The following is a 22,875-nucleotide window of genomic DNA, read 5'->3' on the forward strand; positions in this document are numbered from 1 at the left end:
TTTCCTTTTTGGGGGGATGGGGTGGGGTAAGGAGGGCTGGGCAGAATTTGCCTTGGTTCTTTCTGTTAAAGAACCAGCTGATAGAAGCTATTTCAAGTGGAAGGCTTCAGTCAATACAAATCTAAAAGCACTGACATCATTTTCTGACCTAAGTCCCTCTTTTAATCATGATATTTGAAAATAAAATGATTTTGCTTCCCAGTATATTTATTAGCAAATACATTCTTCTTATTCACATTTACCAGTGCATTCTCATACCTCCTGGCCAGTTTTACCTCCTCACTGTGGTCTGTCAGAACCATATCCTACAGGAAAAAAATACAAGTTTTCATCCTTTATGTGATTCTAATGCTTCTGAAATTTTTTAAGCAGATCAACTTTTATAAGGAGACCTTTTTTAAAAAAAATGTCTCAGGACATTTGAAGGAATCTTAGAACATTTCTTTTTAAAAGTTAACCTCCCTTGGTTTTTTATTAGTTGCCTTTGATTAAAGTTAAAGTTATATTCGCATCTTACTTTCAGACTATTTCTTTATGAAAGAGAGGAGAAAGGAAGTAAGTTGTGGCAAGAACTAAACCAATGATCTAGGCCTTACTAAGAGCCTAAATCTGTCCATTGGTGCCCTCACAATTTTTATCAAATTGAATTTGGCGTGGATTTTCCTCTGACTCAAACAGTTGACTTTATAAATCTTTTTAAAATAGGCTTTTAATACAGGCTCCTGCTTCTTTGTGATGCTTTTCTCCTGGTGGATGAACAAATAAGACAAATCTCACTGGAAGGGTAGGGAGCTTTTTTTTTTCAGACAAGCTTTCTAAAAATGGGCAAAGTTGGAAAGTTATTAATACCCTTCAGTTTAATTGGAATGATTCGGTACTTTTACCAAGTGAATCCTATTAAGATGTTAATTCCTACTCAAAGGGGATAAATAAGGCACAAGTCAGATTCTTCTAGCTGGACAACTTTGTATATACTCTAAGCAATGGGGAGCTACAAAAAAGTATCTTTATTTAAAAAAAATATATGTATATATAAGAAAGAACCAGTAATGTTCAAAGCCCATTTAGGCAGTGAATTGGGGAGGAGGGTATAAATCAGACACGGTGTCTGACGTTGAGTTTACAGATTATAGGGAGGGATCAATTCCTTCTTTATTGTCTCATTTGAAAAATGAGCATTCATATGGAGAAAAATAGAATTAGATCCCTACCTTATCCCCTACACAAATTAAATTTCATACAGACTAAAAACCTAAACAAGAAAAACAACTTTAAACATATTGGAAGGACAATAAGAGAACAGCTTCATGACCTTGATGCAGGGAAGGATTTCCTAAAACATTAAGATGCACAATCCCCAGAACAAAGGATAAATTGGACTATATTAAAATAAGTCATGTATATATGATAAGAAACATCATGGAAAGTTAAAAGACAAATGGAGAAGGTATTTCCAAGACATGTACCTGATGAAGGATTAATACCCAAAATGCATAAATAACATATATAAAGAATTTAATAATTTACATATGGAGAATTTCATAAGTAAAGGACATGGTGAGGATGTACACATTTCAAGTAAAATACAGTACTATTAACTATTAGAAAGGATACATATTGACTTAAAAAAATGATTTCCTTTTGGAGAGAAGGAAGGAGGGGAATAGGAAGGAATCCAAAGGGAGTGTAAATTCCTTATAAAAAGATCAGAGGCAGCTATGACAAGATGTTAGCATTTTTGTTCTTTGTACTTTATAAGATGTTATAATTTATTTTAAAATCTTTAATATCAATCCCTGGTCCAAAAAACAAACAAATGACTCATACAGTTTTCTTAGTTAATAGTAATCTTTATAAGATGGTGTTCACATGTACGATGACAGAGTCAACCCTTCCTCAGTGTTTTTCCTGTACTGTGTTTGAATGCTGCATGGTGTTCACATAACAGAGACTTCCCTAGTGGCATCTTGCTGTTGTAAGCTGATTTGTTTTTTGGGTAGATTTAGTAGGAATAGAGAAGCATGTTTGAAACTATGTATAAGCATAAGAACATCTATTCTTATATGATGAAAGCATTAAAGATACTTTTAAAAGTGAGCAAATGAAAAACCTTCCATACCATAACAGAAACATTTTTGAAAAATCGAACCACTTCAGGCCCAGCATGCATGCAAGACTTACTATGTCTGATTTTTTCAGGTGCAGATTGAATGTCAGGAATTGGTATTTTGGAAGCATACACGTGGTCTCCTGTCCTCATTTTATATGGCAGGAGTTCCTACAATGTATATTTCTATCATTGCTACTTTTCATTAACAGAAGTTTTGTTTGCTTGTAACTTCCACAAGGAAGTTGTAACTTCCACTGTTCCAATGATGTAACATATCATTTGCTTTGAGACCTTATGTTTGTATTAGGCTAACAAGCATGAGGAAGCAACATGGTTATTGTTTTGCTTACACATGTGTGAACAGAGTGAGGGGCATTTACACTTTGAACTCCTGCCATAGACAGTGGTGGGCGTGGTCACTATGGTCATGTCAAGTGAAGGCCTGAAAGTTACACGAAGAGGTGCATCAGTCTTTGGGCACGTATGGATCCTGCTAATTTTGCCAAAGTAATCTTCTGGAAATTCTAAAATTTCACTCAGAAACATTCTATGACTCTTTCCTTTCAACAAAATCAAAGCCCAAATCTCTTCTCTGGCATTAAAGGCCCCTATAACCTCATTACATTGCATCTCTAGCCTCATTTCCAAATACTGCAAAAACAAACTCTGTCTTTTGGCTGCCAATCTGTATTATATGTCATGTGCTTATTAAAAGGAGGAGTCTATCCTGGCTTGTGTCTTTTTCCTTTCTTCCTATATAACTTAGAATGTAATAGAAAACCCAGGTAAAACAGAATTTTATTTATTTATTTAATCTTGTGTGACAAGAGGTCTGTAGGGAAGGAGTTGTTTGGTATTTTCTCAGGGGTTCAGTGATGTCAGAGCTCTGCAATTTGTTTGACCTTCACCTCATGGTTGTAGAATGGCTGCCACACTTCAAGTAGCACATCTTCACCCTGGGTTCAAAGGTGGGAAGGCAGGCAGAACATTTATTCTTCATCAGTCTTGTTCTTGTCAAGGAGGTAAAATATTTTCCTCAAAAAACAAAACAAAACAAAACAAAACAAAAAAACACCAAAGGATTTCCTTTTATATCTCATCAGCTAGAATTTTGGTATAGTTTAGGGACTTGGTCCATTTTTTCACATAAAAAGGAATCTGCTCAAGACCTGAATAAAACTGAAGTTCTGTTTAGCAAGGAGGAAATGGGGGAGTGGCTTTTCCTCAGCCAATGGACACTGTGTCATGTCACCTTGTTTGCACCTCAGCACCTGCAAACCAGCTTGTCCTTGTCACTCTCTTGAAACATCTTTGACAACTTCCGTCAGTGACCACTGGACTTTTTTATCTAATGGACTCTGTTAATTTTCTAACTTGCTTGAGCTTCTTGGGGGGCTCAACCACACTCTCCTTGAAAGGTGTTCATTCATCAGCTCTTACTCTGTATCAGGCAGGCTGCCAGGTGAAGAGAATACAGAAACAAATCATGCATAGTCTTGGCCCTCCACAAGTTTCCAGCCAAGTGGAGAAGACAGGTGAACAAGTAAGCGTAAAGCACTTTAGAGATGCTGTGATAGAAGGAGATAAAATGGGGCACAAAGAAAGGAGCAGTCGTTTGTAGAACTTGGGGAATGGAAGGGAAGGGGTGGTCCAGCCATTGACAAAGACAGTCTTACTGTTGCTTTATTGGTTGACTCTTTGCCTCTCACCCTAGAAAAATACAGACCTCTATAGAAAATGGGGAGCAGGATGAAGACCAGAGGGCTGGTCTCTTCCCTTTCCTTGGCCTGACAAATACCTGTGGAATTCCAAAGAATAGCCAACCCCGCCGAGAGGTGGGTTCATGTCACGCTAAGAGGTTTGAAGATACTTGGTAGGTCACAGTTTCCCAGACTTTCTCAGTTCACTGCAACTTTACATCTCTGCAATTTTTTCACTATGCCCTACCTAACAGGTCCATGCATTAAGTACTTAATTCCAAATGACATAATAGTAATAGCTTGTGTGGTGTTGGATGGATGTTGCTGCATTTCCCTTAAAAAAAAATTAAATATCCTACAGCAAATCTGAGTTCACAGTGATGCCCACAGGTGACCTGATGCATAGTTTGAGAACCATCGCATAGGTTATTGAAGCTTTTCATTTAATGAATTAAACATGCAGTTTTATATTTTAGAAAGATGCCTCTTTCAATGAACTGGAGGCTAGGATGGAATAAAGCCATGCTGGGAGGTAGGGAGACCCTGAGTTAATGATGGCCAGTTAGGAGAGAAGTGGTTAGGATGTCTAATGAGGCACCTTACTGAGAATGCTGTTGGATCTAAAATATGTCATGGAGGTAATGGATAGGAGTTCCTTATCAATTAGTTTTGAGAGCGAGAAAGAGATGGGATGATTCCTAGATTTCTGGGTTGGATGAAAGGGAACATGGTAATGGGAATATAGGAAAAACATGTCTTGGGAGAAGGAATTCCTTTTTTTGGCGTATTGAATTTGAGATGTCTATTAAGGATGAGATGGATGTGAGGTGTTGGACCCCAGGAGAAGACCTGGAAAAGAAATGTAGATTGACAAGTTATTTATATGGAGAGTAGGGTTGGCAACATGCAAGTAGACTAGGGAAGACACACGCCTGTGTTTAGAGAATCAGTGGAGGAAGAGGATCCTGCAAAGTAGACAGGACCTGGAGAGGTGTCGCGAAGCTGGGATAAGGCCATGTGTTTGGATGAAGCCAGGACTCTGGTCTCACTATTCTGTTCTGTAGACATCTGGGTCTAGCTTTTTTCTATGGTGGGACCCTGGTCGTGCTTCATAAAGACAGCATCACAAAGCATGGGCTTCAGTGTGCAGTGGAGTCTGTGAGGTTGGGGCGTGAGGGACAAGGGAGAGGTGAGTAGCGCACACGAAGGGAGGATCCTACAGCCTTATGTCTAAGGAGCTGCCCTTTCTGGACCCCCAGGAGAGGAGCACCATTTTTATGCCCACATTTTAAGAAAAAAATAAGGTCATGGTCTGTTTGCAGTATCAGAAGCAATACAGTGATAAAGTAATGAGTGGAGAAAGTGTGTGGAATCTGACAATTTGGAGGGTCTTGCTGACTTATCTAAATATCTGTCAGCAGGAGAGGGAGGCAGAAACTTGAAGAGCTCAGGGAATTGCAAAGAAGACGGTCATGTAAGCGGCTAATAGCAATGTCATATGATAAGATACAAGGTTTCAAATCAGGCGGGATAACTTTCTCCTGCCTCTGCCATTCACTCTCCACATCTTATCAGTGCCCGTCAGTCGCAGGCTTATTTCTGACTGTTCTGAAACTTCTGCTCCCCAGGGTTCCATTCCAGTTCCTCTCCTCTTAGCAATTTCATCCTATCTTAGGACTTAAACCAGCACCACAAGACCCATGATTTCTCAGTCTATGTCTCTAATTCTCTGACTTTCTGCCTTGAGTTCTACATTCCCCAAAATGTGCACAGGATAGGACACATGCTAGGTATTCAGTCAGTGTGTTCTAATTTAAAAATTGATCCTAGATAAACTGATGAGACAGAGGTAGATTTAGATATCCAGCCACTGTCTTTTACAGAGTGAGTCAGTAAGGAAATGTTTCCCACCAGATTTGTCATCAAATTGCAATAATTAACTGGAAACCAGGTGACAGTATCAACATGGGAGTTGGCTTAGATCCAGCTAGTCAGGATGAAAAGTAGATTAAAATACACAGATTTGCAAGTCAGAATGCAGGTTCTGCTGCTAATTTTGACCAATTTGGTTAATTCTCTGTGCCTTCATTTCTACACTACTAAACAAGTCAAAGGCATCATTATGCTTCCTGTTTTTGTTTGTTGATTTTAATTGAGATATAATGCACATGTCGTAAAATTCACCCTTTTAAAGTGTACAATTCAGTGTATTTACAGAGTGTGCAACCATCACCACTATCTAATTCCAGAACATTCCCCAAAGAAACCCCACATCCATTAGCAGTTATCCTCCAACACCCAGTTCTCCAACCCTTGGCTTCTGCTTTCTGTCTCTGTAGATTTACTTATTCTGGACATTTCACATAAGTGGAATCCTACAATATGTGGTCTCTGAGTCTGGCTTCTTTACCTTTGCACTAAAAATACCCCCAAAAACCAAAAAACAAAACCCAATAACCAAAAAACATAACCTTAGCATAAAGTTCTCAAGGTTCATTTCTCTTACACCATGTGTCAATCCTATTTCCTTCTCATGGTTAAATCATATTCCGTTAATTGGACACAGCACATTTTGTTTGTTGAATGATCAATTGATGGACTACGTTGTTTCCATCTTGGGTTATTGTAAGTAATGCTGCTATAACATTATTGTTTTTGTGTGCTTCTGTGTTTTCAACTGCCTAGGAGTGAAATTGCTGGATCATGTGATGACTCTAGGTTGAACATTTCGAGGAACCATCAAGCTGTTTTCTAGAATAACTGCTACTCCACATTCTCACCAGCAATATATGGGGGTTCCAACCTCTCCACATCCTACTTTGCACTCATTATTGTCCATCCTTCCTGTTCTTCTTATCCTTGCAGATGTGAAGTGACATCTCACCGTGGTTTGATTTGCATTTCCTTGATGATTACTGATACTGAGCAGTTTTTTGTGTGTCTGTTGGTCATTGGTGTATCTTCTTTCAAGATATGTCTACAAATCCTTTGACCATTTTTATTTTTTTCTTTTCTTTTTTCTCTATTTATTTATTAACATTTTTTATTGACTTACAATCATTTTACAATGTTGTGTCAAATTCCAGTGTAGACCACAATTTTTCAATTATACATGAAATTATGTATTCATTGTCACATTCCTTTCTCTGTGAGCTACCATAAGATCTTGTATATATTCCCCTGTGCTATACAGTATAATTTTGTTTACCTATTCTACAATTTTGAAATCCCAGTCTATCTCTTCCCACCCCCCACCCCCTTGGCAACCACATGTCTATGAGTCTGTTTCTGTTTTGTATTTCTGCTTTGTTTTGTTTTTTTTAGATTCCACATATGAGCGATCTCATATGGTATTTTTCTTTCTCTTTCTGGCTACTTCACTTAGAATGACATTCTCCAGGAGCATCCATGTTGCTGCAAATGGCGTTATGTTGTCAGTTTTTATGGCTGAGTAGTATTCCATTGTATAAATATACCACATCTTCTTTATCCAGTCATCTGTTGATGGACATTTAGGCTGTTTCCATGTCTTGGCTATTGTAAATAATGCTGCTATGAACATTGAGGTGCAGGTGTCATTTTGAAGTAGGGTTCCTTCTGGATATAAGCCCAGGAATGGGTACAATTTTTTAAATAATGAAAAAAAGACATGAGGCTTTAATATACCTTTCTCTCTTTTCTTATTTTATTAGTAGATCCAATTTAATGGTCAACTACGGGAGATGTATGCTCTGTGAATATTGTTTTGTGTCATGCTATTGGCCTGATAAATTGATAACTGATCTTCAGTTAACAATTTTGAATGAGAAGATACTTTGAGTGAGTAGGAAACATCACTTAAGCTTGAGCCTGGTTGGAAGGATTTGACTCCTCTTTACTAAACATTGGTTTTAAAATGTGGCTTCAATTGGCTTTGAAAATTGGTCTCATAGTTCTTTTGTGCTTGTGACTCCTGGTTCAGCATTCTCTTTTGACTGATTTCCTGGTGCCACAATTTTCCATTTATTGAGATGATTTCTCTAACTCACTGGGTTTCTTTTAAAATTCTGACTAACTGAATTTTTCATCATTAACAACTCAGTCACTGTCCTTTTGAAATACAGGACTTAAAAAGAATTAAGGTCTTGCATAATTGTGTGAATGGAAATCCTGTGAGTTGCCTCTTCTGTTTGTTGAAGCTGGAGGCATCTTCTGAGAGCACTGGATTCATGATGCCAGGAAGGTCTATAAATCAGTGTGGTCCATCTTGCCTTGTCTGTCAAGACAGGTGGATCCTATTTGCAAGATGTTCTTTTTTCTCTCTCTCTCCCTTTTTTCTCCTCTGTAAGAAGGAAATAAAATATACAGGCCCATTAATCTGCAGAGGTCAGCTTCTTTGCTAGGGCACATTTTTGGAAATTAAAGTTGCAGTTCATTGTGTATGATGTACAAACAAGGGACAGACTGCCCAGCCCTTTTCACTTTTAACAATTATAAAGACCTACATTCTAATGAAACTGTAAGAGTCATCTGTGGTGGGTTATCCTGCATTTTAAGGAAAAAATTATGTATGTTTCTATAGTTTATCCAGTGGGCTTAATTTGGCTTTAAAAACTGGGTGCAGATATTAAGGCCTTAGATGAGATAATCACAAAGATTTAGATGACAACACACACTCTTATTTTTGTAACTGGGCATTTTGCATAAAGAAGCTACGTTTGATATACATCTTGATGTGAAACACTGAGATTCCATTCAATCTGTTTAATATTTATATGTTCTTTTGAAGTACAAATGGAGAGACAAAAAAAGGCAAAGCTAATGAACTGTAGAAATAGCAATTTATTTTATTAAAAACATTAAGAACTTCAGAACCAGGCTTGAAGACTGAGTTTTAAAACAAACAATGGTCCTCACACAGAAAAAAAGTTAGCATACAATGAGCTAGTTATTTCTTGCTGAATTATTTTTTTCTCATCAACTGTTTCTCAGCGTTTCTCTTTTTAGAAGTTAAAATGTTGGTATGATGACTGAAGTGAGGAAAAGAGATTGGAACTAAAGATATTCACATGAATAGAACTGTTCGTAATATTATTTTAAGCAGCAGAGTAAATATTGAAGGAAGGGGTGGTGAGGTACTAGTTGCCGTCTGTTCTAACTGAATAGTCACAGGAACAATAGCAGAGGGAAAGACACTCATTTTGGTATTCAGAGGAGAAAAACCGATGTCTGATAATTTTAGCTCACATTAACAAGTACATAAAACATAAAATATGAAGGTAGTAGCATCATATAGTGAAATCAGACTCATTGTATGTTCTTTATAACTGCTTCCTGGCCTGTTTTTTTCCCCCCCTTTCAAATTCAAAATTTTCAAATGTACTTCTAAAAGATTTTGGAGAGCAGAGTGGTACAGTTTGGTGTGAATTCACAACTGTTTGATAACCCATCAATTTCAAGAAACTCCGCTAATTGGTTCCAAAGCCAATTTAAGTTGTCTTATCAAAGGATGGGAACTAAAAACGTTGATTGGACTAAGGCATGTCGCATTCAACTTCTATAAATCACGATTTTTTTCTCAAGGGATTCTGGACAGAGCAATTTAGTGACTATTAAAACTTGAAATATAGAGTGGTCAAGGGCAAATTAGCAATTCTTTGAGGCGGGAGGAGGAAAAAAAGTGTAGTTTTGAAGCACATTTTAAAAGGCATCAGAAAATACTCACACAAAGGCTAAGATTTTCATACAGGATATTTATTATAGGGAGTAACATGTTTGCCAGTGGTGTTTCTGTGCTAGGGATTTTCAGTCGTTAGTCTTAAACCGTACTCTCTTTTCTTTAACTTCTCTTTCCTCAAATTGGGTTATAAATATACTGCGAAATGGCATGACTCAAATGTTTTAAGTGGCATGGCTCAAATGTGGGTGTACAGGCTAATTCCAGGGAGAATCAAGAGCGGATTAACAATGAACTACAATGTACAGGGATTAAAGAATGCTACTGGAGCTTTTTTCAAATGTCCTTTTCCAGCAACAAAATGTTAGTGACAGATAATTGCACTATCGCTTAGTACACAACAAGTAAATAGGGATTGCATATACGTATTTAATAACACTGGAAAATAAATTAAACAAGGGAAATACAATTCCGATGACCTTGGGAATGCTACACAGGAAATTATGAAGATTAGCGAGTAAAGCCCTGGACAAAGAGTTTGAAACAAAAGGAAAGTTTCTCAACTCATAAAATCGAAATTGTTATTTCACTATAAAAACGAACATCAGAAATAGTTATCTCCTGAAACAAAACATTCCGAACGGGTGTTTGGGGCGGGGGTTGAGAGGGGGACAGCAGTATTTTAACACACGTTGCAATCTGAAATTCCACTCAATCTTGCTGTATTTTATAATTCTTCTAATGTGCTTTAAAGGTGGAAAATGGAATTGAAGGGTTAGAAATATTAAGTGGAAAAATCTTGATTTTAATCATATGAATCAGGAAGTAGAAAGGAAAATAACATTCATGCACTGCCTTTATTATTCTTCATAAAGGCTGTGGCTGGACACGTAACTGACATCGGAGTCTCTGTGGCGCAATCGGTTAGCGCGTTCGGCTGTTAACCGAAAGGTTGGTGGTTCGAGCCCACCCAGGGACGCTCCTCCCATTTTACAGGCTTGTGCCCGGTAGTTTTGCATAAATCGTGGGGTTGAGGCCCCGGGCTACACTGCTGTGGACTTCCAGGGGCTGGCTGGAGAGGAAAAGCCGAGGATCTCACTTCGCGGTCCACACAGCGGGCGGCTCCTCAGCTTCCGGGCGCGCGGGGGCCCCTCCCCCGGCGTCCAGGTGGGCGCTTCCTGCCGTCCCGGGACCCGGAGTGTGAGTCCAGCGCCTTAAAGCCCGCGCGTCCGCTCACTTCCACACTCTCGGATCCCAGACCCCCGCCCTTGTTCCCGAGGCCCCGCCCTCACGGCTTCCCCCGCCAGCCGCCCCCAGGCTCCTGCGGCCGGGCTCCCGCGAGCCCCGTGCGGGCGGCGGGCACCGAGAGCGCGCAGAGGCCGCCGCGCCCCGGCCTCGAACCCGCCGCCCCTGCTCCCGGAGCGGCGCGAGGGGCCTGGTCCTCGTTGGGCCGCGCGACCCCTGCCGTGTCAGAGGTCGACTGAATGTATGTATTTAGTGTCAGGCTCACGCTGTAAATTGATTTAAAGCCACACGGTTTTTGGTTTTGGTTTTGGGATGTGTGTGCGTTGGGGAGGGGGGTTGTTTGTTTTTTAGTGTGTTGAATCGTGCAGCATTTTGTTCCCTATCAGCATAAAGAAATATTCCCATAATTTAACTTAAACATTGACTATTCCTGGCATTGGTAAACTCAGAAATGCTTCTTCTAAAGCCTGTGTATGGACACTGTTGTAAGAGCATGTAAAATTTATATATTTAACTTTTCCTACTTAAGTGCTAGAATTTTCAGAGAATAGAATAAACCTTTGAAACTTCCCATCTGTTCAGAAAGGGAGAAAACCTTTCTTACAACTGTGTGATTGTTACACTTAAAAAAAAAAAGCGAATTATGAGAAAGATTAAAAGAGAAACTGCTAACATATTTTGCTTCGACATTCTGTAAGCATTTATTTCACAAAAATGCAGAGCTCTCTCAAAGTAGTTACCTTGTACTTTGTTCTTTAAATTTATGCTGCTTTTGAGACATAATCACAGTTTCATCATCATAATTATTGTCTTGGGTATAGATTAATTTGAAAGACTGTTCTGGAGAAAACTGGTATGTCCTATTTTCTGCAAATATATAGTTAGGCTCTTTTTTATATTTTCCCCCAGGTTTACATATTAATAAAGGCCAACATTTATCGAGTGCTTAACTACTTTTCAGGCACTGTTCTGAGTGCTTTCCTGCAAGAAAATGTGACATCCTCCCTCACCACAACTCTTCCAGGTAGGCTGCCCCGTGCAACTGAGTGATTTGCGTGAAGTCAGTTATTCCCTAGCACCATGTGTATTTAAACCCAGGTAGTCAGGCTTCAGAGCTCAGGCTCTTCACTGCTGTACTGCTAATGGAGGTGTTTTCTCCTCTAAAATAGAGCTACTTGATTAATTAGTTAATTTAAAACCAAAGGTGATACTTTAATTGGTTTTTATGAAGTTTCATTAATATTTTGCTCCAAGTCTCATGCAAGAGAGAAAAAAAAAACCCCACTGAACATTCATGGGATATTAAAGGACATCATTAAATCATGGCGTTCATTGTGCTGCTTCATTTTGTTGAAATGAAAACCATGTGGGAACATGAAAGCTTCATGTGAAATGTGTCTTTAGCAAAACAACTTGATAGCATTTATGTAGTGAAGAAGGCAAGACTGGAAATAAAGGCAGGTTGGAACAGTCCAGACAAAATAATGAAGAGGAGGAGAAAGAACAGATTCAAGCAAAGGAGTAGGGGCTTGTCTGGTGTCTAGGGATTCTTGGACCGCAGGCTGGGGTTGAGCAATTGGGGTATCTAAGCAGACCTCTTTTCCGGGACACCTCTGTGAGAGTACCAGGATTTGCACTTGACAGGTGCCTAGTTGGCAGTTTTAAATTTGATCCTAAATTCCTAAGTATGTTCTCCTTCGCCCTGTTTGGGGGATTACTGGGATTTAGAGGCCAGAAAATAAAGAGGGAGGATTAAATGAGAATGGAGGTGGGGTGAGGAGTGCAAAACTGCCCTCTCATGTAAGTAGGTGATTTCATTAATGTGCTTAGCATGTTTCCTTGCACTGGGCTGTGGCATATAGATAAGATAGGTGGGAAACATTTTAGGAAAATTGCTTAAATATTTGTGGATGTGTTGGCTTTGCACAGTTTTAATGTGTATTGGGTATAGCTATTGCAATAAATGCTGTTTCTGGGGAGCATTATTTTGTTTTCAGTTTCTTGGGTCTGTAATACCAACAAAGCCCAGAATATGTTGAGATCATTTAGAGCATAAATTAAAGACTGAAGAGCATTTAAAAGGCTTTGTTGAGCATCTGAGCATGTAAATACATTCCTAATAAGCAGTTGTATACTTAAATTTCATATATAAAATCAAAGGGAAACTCACTGAAGTAATGCAGTGAAAGGGGAATCCAATGCTGTGGTTTATACAAACTTATTAGAGAAGGTAACAGTCATGTAACTTAAAGTAATTAAAATATGTTTTACTGTGTAGCATTTCTTCAGATGGTGGAAGTTGGGAGGAAGTCACATGGCTTGTGTAGCTCCGTGTTCATTTCTAACACCTGCCTCTGATATACAAGGTTTGGGGGGAAAAAACTTCAAGTTGCCAAAGAAACTCAATTGCCTTGTTTCTGCATTCATAATACATCCTAATCAGTAATGGCAACATGAATTTTAATTTTATTTCTCAGAATTTTGGTGGACATGATGCTTGAAAGGTTCAATGTAACTGTACAACAGGCAGAGGAGGGATAAATTGGTGGTAGAAAAACCCATGTGCATTGAACTGGAAAACAGTTTAAGAAGGTGAAACCTTTCAAATAATTAGGAAAGTTCATTTTCTCAGCTGCAGCATTTCATGTAAAGTGCTTGAGGCTGAGCCCCTCTGGTGGTGTCTTGTATTCTGTGTCTTTACCTATTGAAAACAGCTGTTGAACTTACAAGAGTTATGTGCAGATAAACTAGATCTGTGAAATCATAGTACCTATCTCAGTTTTAAATTGTTTTTATAGCTTAAATTTTTAAGAAAAGGCATTCAAGTGTTTACTGTTCAGTATTTAAATTACAAAACATAGAGACTCATTCTTAAGAAACTCTTTATTGAGCTTAAATACATACAGAAATGTGCACAAATCATAAGGATTTGTAAGTAAATTTTTACAAAGTAAACACACACCTTTGCAACCAACACCTTGGTCAATATGTAAAACAATATTAACATCCCAGAGACCTCCTCTTGTCCTCCCAGTTATAAAAATGTAACTTTTTTTTCATTGTTTTCATTGTTTTAATGAGAGAACACATTTGATTTTCGGTATTTTTACTAAGTAGTATTTCCCAAGAAAATTTCATGTTTCATTCATCCATATACCCAACAGATATTTACATAATTTTTATAATTTGCCACGCTCTATTTTAGATGCTGAGGATTCTATAGTGAATATGACAAAACCCTTACCCAGTAGACTTAATTCCAGAAAGAGAGCCATACAGTGAGCAATACATATATAATAAAATGTCAGTTGGTATAAAGCAAAGCAAAGCAAGGCAAGGAAACAGGGAGTAATATTGTAGAGAGTGACCATTTTAGAAAATACCTCTTAGAGTAAATACACAATTACTTAAGCATTTCCCTATGAGCAAACATTTAGATTGTTGTTTCTGAGATCATCTGTTCGTGAAATATACATATATATAATTTTTCCTTATTTTTATTTTATTTTTTAACATTTTTTATTGATTTACAGTCATTTTACAATGTTGTGTCTAAAACTGTAACTTTTAAACTGTAAGCATAAGGAGACAAGTAAATGTTGTAATGTGGCATCTTGGATGTGAGTTATCCACAGCCACACTGCCAGCAACAGCAGAAATATGTTCCTTGGACCTGGGGTCCACTGTAGTTGACCCGTTGTCCTGATCAAATTCACTTGCTTCATACAGGAGTCCCATCTGGGAACATCTCCATGATTCTAGGTGGTCTCTGATTCTGGGAGATTCACAAGAGGAAGGTTAGTGGGATGGGTTATGGTGCTGGCCATTACAGCTGGTCTTGAAGCTGCAACTGATACTCAACATGTCTTTCCTTACCCTCCGCTGGCACCTTTTCTGGTCTAGGAAGCTGATCTGATGTAATGACCTTGACTCCCAGCCTTGAGGGATCTGAACTCATGCTCATCACGCTCTTTGGGTGGCTGTCAATTCCGAATTTCTCACACCATCACAGTTGGAGAGCGGTATCCCAAGAGACACCACGATGGGTCACCTGGCTGTCCTCACAGGGGAGGAGCAAGCCTGCCTCCTCCTGCTGATCATCATCAAGTACCCTTCACACAATGATAATGACTTTCCTTGCCTGCTGGTCTCTTGGCAAAAGGAGCTTGAAGTGACTTGGAGACAGCCATGCTTTATGTTTAAGGACAGTCTTGCTATGTCCCTTGATAAAAGCATTGTCTAGAATCATGGATACAGGAAGCACAGGTTTCTTAAGCAGGTTACTGGAAGTGATGGTCTACTTCCAAACCTTGGCTCCCAGGCCCATGTATTCTGCATACTGGTGACACAGGACCATATAATGTGTATACAGTGTCTCAAGGAGCAGCTGTCTAGGGTATCACCTCCAAGCTGGCTTTGGCTTTGGCTCAGTTATGTCTGTAAGTGGCCATCCCACTGCTCGATCAGGCTAGCAGCTCCTGAGTGATGCAGTAAGTGAGAGGATAGGTTGGTTGCATTGTCACATGTCCACTGTTGCACCTTCTCTGGAAAAAAGTAGCTGAATGTAATGTTACCTAGGGTTCGGAGTCATTGATCAAACACCAGTCCTCAGATAGTGGTGTATCTCAGGTTGTGTGAGTGCCAAAGGGAAGCCTGTGTCTGGAGCACATATCAGAATCAGGAGTCACTGCCCCTATCAGGGTGGAAGGGGACCAGTGTAATCTTTTTGCCACGAAGCGACCAGTTGGTGTCCTTGACCGATTGCCATGTTGGAGTCGGGCTGTTTGTCTCTCTTACTGACAGAATGAACATTCAGCCATGGCAGCCGCTGGCTCAGCCTTGGTGATGGCAGTCTTGAGGCTCTTTCCTTACCCGCAGCTTGCACCTCTTCTGGTCTAGTGCTATTGGGCCCATCTAGACCCTCTTCCTCAGCACCATGGCTACTCCATTCATGAACTCATAGAATCACCGCTGGGATAGTCAATGACAGATGCTGGCTGATGTGAACTGTCTGAGGTGTTCTGTGAATCTTTCTTCCTTGGTGGATGCCCTCTTGTGGGACTTAACATTACAATACAAAGAACTTCACATTTCACACCCACTATCATCGGGTCCACCACGTCCATCTTCCGCAGACCTCCTTACCCTGATTGTTTTGTCGTCTGTTACTGGGTAACAAACCACCCCCAAACTTAGTTATTACGATTTAGTTATAGCTCATGACTTCGTGGTTTGGCTGGACTCAGCTGGGGGTCTCTTCTACTGGTGTTGTGTGGGATCATTCTCAGTAGCAGTCAGATGGGGCTGGGCTTGGTGCCCCAGTGCTCCTCCATGTGGCCACTCCATCCAGCAAGACCGCCAGTTTTGTGGGTCAAAGAGGGAAGACATGGAAGCTGCTCAGCTTTCTTAATGCCTGGGCTCCAAAGTCTCACAACATCACTTCCTTGCATTCTGTTCATCAAAGCCATCACAGATCAGTGGGACATAAGCTTTGTCTCAGATGGGAGTAGCAGTAGGTGCGTGCAGGGAGGGGCAGGGTTACTTAGGGTTGTCCTTGAAGAAAAGCTGCACAGTCCATCCTCTGGCCACAATTCACATTCCTCCCTCCTACTGCATACAACTCATCCCTTTTCCCAAGAACACAAGTCTCATCCCCTAGTGGCATCCACTTGAAACCAGGACCTCATCCTCTAAATCAGCTGTAGGCACGGGTGGATTGTCTTGGCTGTTTTCTTGGGCATAGCCCCTTAGGTCTGGCTTCTCTTGCTCTACAGAACTAAATCATAAAGAGAGAGGTTACTCAATCAGCGTTCAGCCAGTGAGGATGAGCAGGAACAGGAAAACTGGGATAGTCATGAGGGGGAAACAGCAGGCACATGGCAATGAGGATTCGTAGCGCTTTTGAAATCCAGCTGCGCATGTTCTCAGCCCTTCCCTGTGGACCAGTCCTGCTCTGTGGGATTAGTTCCCACGTCTCTTGGCTCTGCCCTGAGTCATCCTTCCTTTTCTATAATAAACGGCATCTCTTGGAAGCTAAGCAGCTTTCTTAGCCTGCTTCGTGCCTGCAGACATTTGACGGCCCGAGACCTCTTTTCATCATGAACTAACTCTATCCCTTTCAGCCCAAATGGATTCTGTTCCTTTAAGACATTGTGCCTTTTGTTTGTGTCAAGTCATAATCAACTCCACTGGGTAAAAGCCATAGCTGCACTTCTTTCTGAAACAAGCCCATGAAGTTCCTCTGGGACAACTTCCGTATGATTCTTAGAAACCCTGTTGTCTAGGTGAGAGGCTGTAGGAGGCACGCCCTGAGGATTCTTAGAAGTCTCTTTGTTCGGCTGGAAGGCTTTATGACGCATCACTGAAAATCTTCCTGAGGTTTCAACAGAGTGTCTCACTGTCACACCCTTAATCTGAACTTGACCCTGAGGCTTATTTCACTTCCCATGTTCTGAATTTGATTCCCCCACCCTGCTCCTCTTCTAAATCCATTTCTTACCTTAAGAGGCTTTTGTCATCTGGAGAAACAGCATTGCTTTCAAACCCAGTAAATATCAGTTGCTTTATATTGCCTCTAAATTCGCTGGAAGACTGTACTATTTCCATTTTTTTCACCCTTATCTTACTCCCCATGTACTTTTCATAGGCAGTTAAAAACAAAAACAAAACAAAATGAAAATAGTTGGCGCTTTCAACAGTCTGCCTACAAGCATCCTTAGCCAGACCCAGGAGTTTCTTAGGTAGCTTCTCTATTTCCCTCCTGACTGCAGGTGACAGTTTCATGTATGTGTCTGCATCCCCTACTGTGATAACATAATAACACTCTGGTCCCCTTGCCTTTGGTCGCCAATAGTGATTTCACTGCTGTCTTTCATGCCTTCACTCTGATCTCTTGAGGGAGCTCCACCTTGGGCCCAAAGCTAATGCTGTGTGTTTTAGTCGAGTTTCGTCAAGACAGATGCCATTTCAGGTACCACGTTCTGTTTCAGTTACCTCTTGCTGTGTAATAAACTGCTACTAAAATCAGTGGCTGAAAACAGGCCTTTCCTTATCTCTCTTGACCCCATGGACTGACTGGGGCTCAGCTAAGCAATGCCTTCATTATCATCTGGGTCTCACGTGGTTGCATTTGGATGGGGCTTGGACCAGGTGCCTGGCACTTCAAGGTCCTTCCACGCGGCCTCTTTCTCCACATGACACCTCATCCTTCAGGGCCTCTTCATGGGGCCTCTTTCTCTAGCAGGGCAGCCTGGATTTCTTTAAATGGCACTTCAGGGCTCCATGAGGGGGAGAGTAGACGATGCTAGGCTTTCTTAATACTTGATGTGCACAGATGCCTCCACATGTCACTTCCTCTGGATCCTGCTGGACCGAGCAGCTGTAGGCTGTGCCCAGGTTCACCGGCCACACTGGCTGGGGAGGGCAGAGATGCATTACGGAGCTATAGCATTGCTGGGCATCTTCTTTGATGGCTTGTTACCATGCCAGTCTTCTGACCTTTGACCATCACAGCCCCAGACTAACCAGTCAAGCCATTCAAGACTGGCTTATGTTCATACTGGGCTACTTTGCTCTGTGTGCAGAGGTACCACTGGAAACTGCATGCCCCTTGGAAGGCCTTGTCCTCCCCGCTGTCTCTCAGGGTCACTGTGGGTCACTGTTGCTGTCCATTTCTGGCTTGCACCCACGTACTGAACTGACCCATTATTACTATAAAAAGCCAGCCTTTTTCCTCCTTTGTCACCTGATCGTAAGAGGCTTTGTCCCACCCCCACCCACGCCACCCCTGTTTGGCCACAGATGTGGACTGAGGGAGAGCCACTGGGACAACTCTGGTGGGTGATGTGGGGGTTTATGCCAGCTGCTCCTGGGATTTGTTTATCTCCTTTGACCCCAGTCCCAGATGGGTCAGTTCCATCTCACAGTGGATGGCAGCCGAGCCTGCTCAGCCTTGTACCCTGTGGGTCTGGATGGGCAGTTCTCATCTCATGATCACTCAGAGACTTGGTGGTCAGGCCCTCTGATCTTGCCTGGGTCCAGGAGCATGTTCAGAGATTGGTTGTTTTTTTGTTTGTTTGTTTTGTCTTTCTTTTCTTTTTTAAATTGAAGTATAGTCAGTTACAGTGTATCAATTTCTGGTGGGCAGCATCATGTTTCAGTCATGCATATAGACACATAAATTTGTTTTGTATGCTTCTTCATTGTAGGTTACTACAAGATTTTGGGTATAGTTCCCTGTGCTATATAGAGGAAACTTGTTGTATATCTATTTTGTATATAGTAGTTAGTATTTGCAAATTTCAAACTCCCAATTTATCCCTTTCTGCCCCATCCCCTCCTGGTAACCATAAGTTTATATTCTATGCCTGTGAGTCTGTTTCTGTCTTGTAAATAAGTTCACTTGTGCTTTTCTTTTTTAGATTCCGCATATAAGTGATATCATATGATATTTTTCTTTCTCTTTCTGGCTTACTTCACTTAGAATGATGCTCTCCAGATCCATCTATGTTGTTTTAAAAGGCATTATTTTATCCTTTTTATGGCTGAGTAGTATTCCATTGTATAAATATACCACAACTTCTTTATCCAGTCAACTGTTGATGGACATTTAGGTTGTTTCCATGTTTTGGCTATTGTAAGTAGTGCTGCTGTGAACATTGGGGTGCATGTGTCTTTTTGAATTAGAGTTCTGTCCAGGTATATGCCCAGGAGTGGGATTGTTGAATCATATGGTAACTACTTTTAGTTTTTCAAGGAATCTCCATAGTATTTTCCATAGTGACTGCACCAAACTGCATTCCCATCAACATTGTAGGAGGGTTCCCTTTTCTCCACACTGTCCATTTGTGGACTTTCTAATGATGGCCATTCTGACTGGTGTGAGGTCATACATTATTGTAGTTTTAATTTGCATTTCTCTGATAGTTAGCAATATTGAACATCTTTTCATGTACCTCTTGGCCATTTGTGTGTTGTCATAAACATTCAGTGTGTTAAAATTCAAATTAGAATTTCTGAAGGCTTGTATTCTGTTTAATTATATTATTACAATTTATAATTGCAACTTTTCATTAAAATCCTATCCTCCTTCCTACTTCACTTTATTATCACTAATCTACCTTTTTTTGAAGAGTTTTGTGTGCCAAATTACCACTGATGAAAATTATGTGAATGTTACATTTTCAGTTTCAAAGAAATATTCCATGTTTCTGAAATTAAATAATAGGATATTACCTATTTTATATAGCATGTTGCCACCTGGATTTTTTTTTTTTTAAAGAATAAAAAGTATTCCATTCTGATTGTGAATAGTTTTCCTTAAAGACTTTGCATATATGATTCCATTTGTGACAGTTTAAAGTAGGTTACATATATCTTTAAAAAAAAATTTAACAAACCTAGGTTGGAAATAGTTTGAAGAGTAAACGTTTATCGTAAATATAGTTGTAGAGCAGAATTAGGACTGAAGGGAAAGTACATCATGTCTCATGCAATGGACTGAGGTGTGCATTATCACAAATGTATTGGTTTTTATTTGTGTATGCCAGGGCTGAGGGGTCTATAAATAAGAATTCATTGAGGAACTTCTTTGGGGGGAAGAAAACCTTTGAAACTCAAAGTCACCTGTGGATGAAATATTGAAATCCTGAGTTTAAATCTCTTCTCTAAATATCTGATGCTCACTGTAGCATGCATCATATGGTGCCTTTCCTTGTAGTTATTGTTCCTGTTTTCCTCTTTTGATATTTTAAACAATTTTAAATGTTTATTAAAGATAATTTAAAAATACAAGAAAAACTTGAGCTTTGTTGTAATCATACTGTGTATACCTTTTTGTGCTGTTACTTTTCTTTTGATCTAATGTAATAATAATTTTTCCATACAAGTATGTCATATATTTTTAGTTGCTGTGTAATATTCCACCAACTTTGTATATCACAGCACACTTAACTATTCCACTATCACTGAACATTTAAGATGTTTCATTTCTTCACTGTTATACATACTACTGAACTGTGGGTCTTTATATGTAATGATTTCCTCCCTCATTTGGGGTGAATTTCTTAGGTAATATTTTCATAAACAACACCACTGAGGTGGAGTATTACTATATTTGGAGTTCTTGATGTATATGGCTAAGCTGCCTTTAAAAAGGGCTGTGCCACTTTGCACCCTCACTGACAATATATGAGAATATCTGTTTTGCCTTCCTTCTAGCAGTAGTGAGAATTATTTAAAAACTTTCCCTCTATTACTTTGATTAGTAAAAATTGTGTCTCATTGTTTTGATTTGTATTTCTTTGATTACTAGGGATATTGATAATTTCCTTATGTTTACGAACTGCTTTCTCTTCTGTGATTTGACTGTGCGTGTTTTAAAAAGATAAAAGCATTGTTACAATAAAGCTACTTATAATGTTGTGTATTACTATAACATATAGTCTAGTGGTATGTATTGCATATTGAATAAATGTACTGTATATTGATATAATTCACACATCATACAATTCACCCATTTACAATGTACCATTCAGTGATTTTTAGTGTATTCCCAGAGTTGTACAGTCATCACCACAGTTCATTTTAGAGCATTTTCATCACCCCAGCAAAGAGCCTGGTACCCATCAGCAGACACTTCTCACTTCCCCTTAACCCCACCCCAGACCTGGGCAACCAGTAATCTCTACTTTCTGTCTCTCTCTCTGTATCTGCTTATTCTGGATGTTTCATGGAGTCGTATGAGTATTTCATGGAATATGATATTTCATATAATCACACAATATGTGGTCTTCCATGACTGGCTTCTTTCTCTTAGCATAAGTTTCAAGTTCTAATCATATTGCATCATGTGTTGGTACTTCATTTATTATATTGTCCAGTAATATTCCATCATATGGATTTAACACATTATATTTATCCATTTACTCGTTAGTGGTTGTTCAAGTTATTTCAGTTTTTTGATTATTGTGAATAATACTTCTTTGAACATTAATGTACAGGTGTTTGTGTAGACATATATTCTCACTTCTCGGGTATATATGTAGGCATGCAACTTCTGGGTCATATGGTCACTTCGTGTTTGAACTTTTGAGGAACTGCCAGACTGTGCATGATTTTTGCATATTTATCTTTTGGAGTTTTGGTGTTTTGCTTGTATATTTGTATGAACTATTATATAAGGTCAATGTTAACCTTGCATACTTGCAGAAACTGTTTTATCCCCATAGCTTGCTTGCCTTTCATTTGTAATGTTTTGTGTCTGTGCATATATTTTTAATTTGTAGATTGTAAGTTCTGTTAATATGTTATTTTGTAACTTATTTCATTGTTTGTAAGCTTTAAGAAACCATTCCTCCATAGAGCTGGGTAAACATTAATGTTTATTTTCTTGCAATTCTTCTATAACTTGATCTTTAAAAATATTTTATGACTTCATCTATTTAGATTACCTGAGAAAATGTTATGGGGTTAAGATCTAAATGGGTTTTCACTCCCCAAAACCTGACCAGTTGTCCCATTACCATGTTCCTAACACTTCTTCCCTCTCCTATTGAATTTGTAGACCTCTTGGATCTTGATTAATTTTTTACATCATTTTGTTCAGTGTGTATATTTTTACAGTAGTACCAAATTGTTTGAATTGTTGAAGGTTTATAACATGTTTTATATCTGGAAAAACAGCCATTTTCTGCTCAGCTCTGCACCTCACATTCAATTAGTCATCATAGTCAAAAATTTCTTGGTGATTCTTATTTTTTTCCAGATGTTTCCCAGATTTTCCTAAAGTCATATTATGCTTTCTAAATACTATTGGGCTGTTTACTGCACTTGCATTAAACACTCAATTTGATTTTGAAAGACTTGGCATTTTAATAGTATTGCGTGTTGTCATCCAGGATCCTGGCACATCTCTCTGGTTACAGTGTTTTGAAATATCTCAGCCAAGTATAGTACTCACTTATGGAAATCACATACTGTGTATTTCCTCGCTGGGGCAGATGCAGATTTTGCAGGGTCTGCAGCTTACACAGTTTTTGAAGGCTTTCTTTATGAAAAAGAATGCAAAATACAAATACAAAGTTAAGTACTGGATCTTGGAAGGAGCCCATGCAAGTGAGAGGCTCAGGGCTGCCTCAGTTTCACAGTCGGATGACCTCTTCTCA

At 39.4% G+C, this 22,875-nt stretch overlaps 1 non-coding gene and 1 pseudogene across 1 annotated transcript; both read left to right on the forward strand.

Annotated features, from left to right (window-relative positions):
* The first annotated feature begins 10,371 nt into the window (after positions 1–10,371).
* TRNAN-GUU (transfer RNA asparagine (anticodon GUU)) lies at positions 10,372–10,445 on the forward strand. The gene has a single exon. It is a non-coding gene; the product is annotated as a tRNA-Asn (tRNA).
* A 42-nt stretch (positions 10,446–10,487) lies between these two features.
* LOC105063366 (14-3-3 protein epsilon pseudogene) overlaps positions 10,488–22,875 on the forward strand; it is a 144,720-nt pseudogene continuing 132,332 nt past the window's right edge.

The sequence above is a fragment of the Camelus bactrianus genome, chromosome 35 (genome assembly GCF_048773025.1).
Source record: "Camelus bactrianus isolate YW-2024 breed Bactrian camel chromosome 35, ASM4877302v1, whole genome shotgun sequence".
In the NCBI taxonomy this organism is placed as follows: Eukaryota; Metazoa; Chordata; class Mammalia; order Artiodactyla; family Camelidae; genus Camelus; species Camelus bactrianus.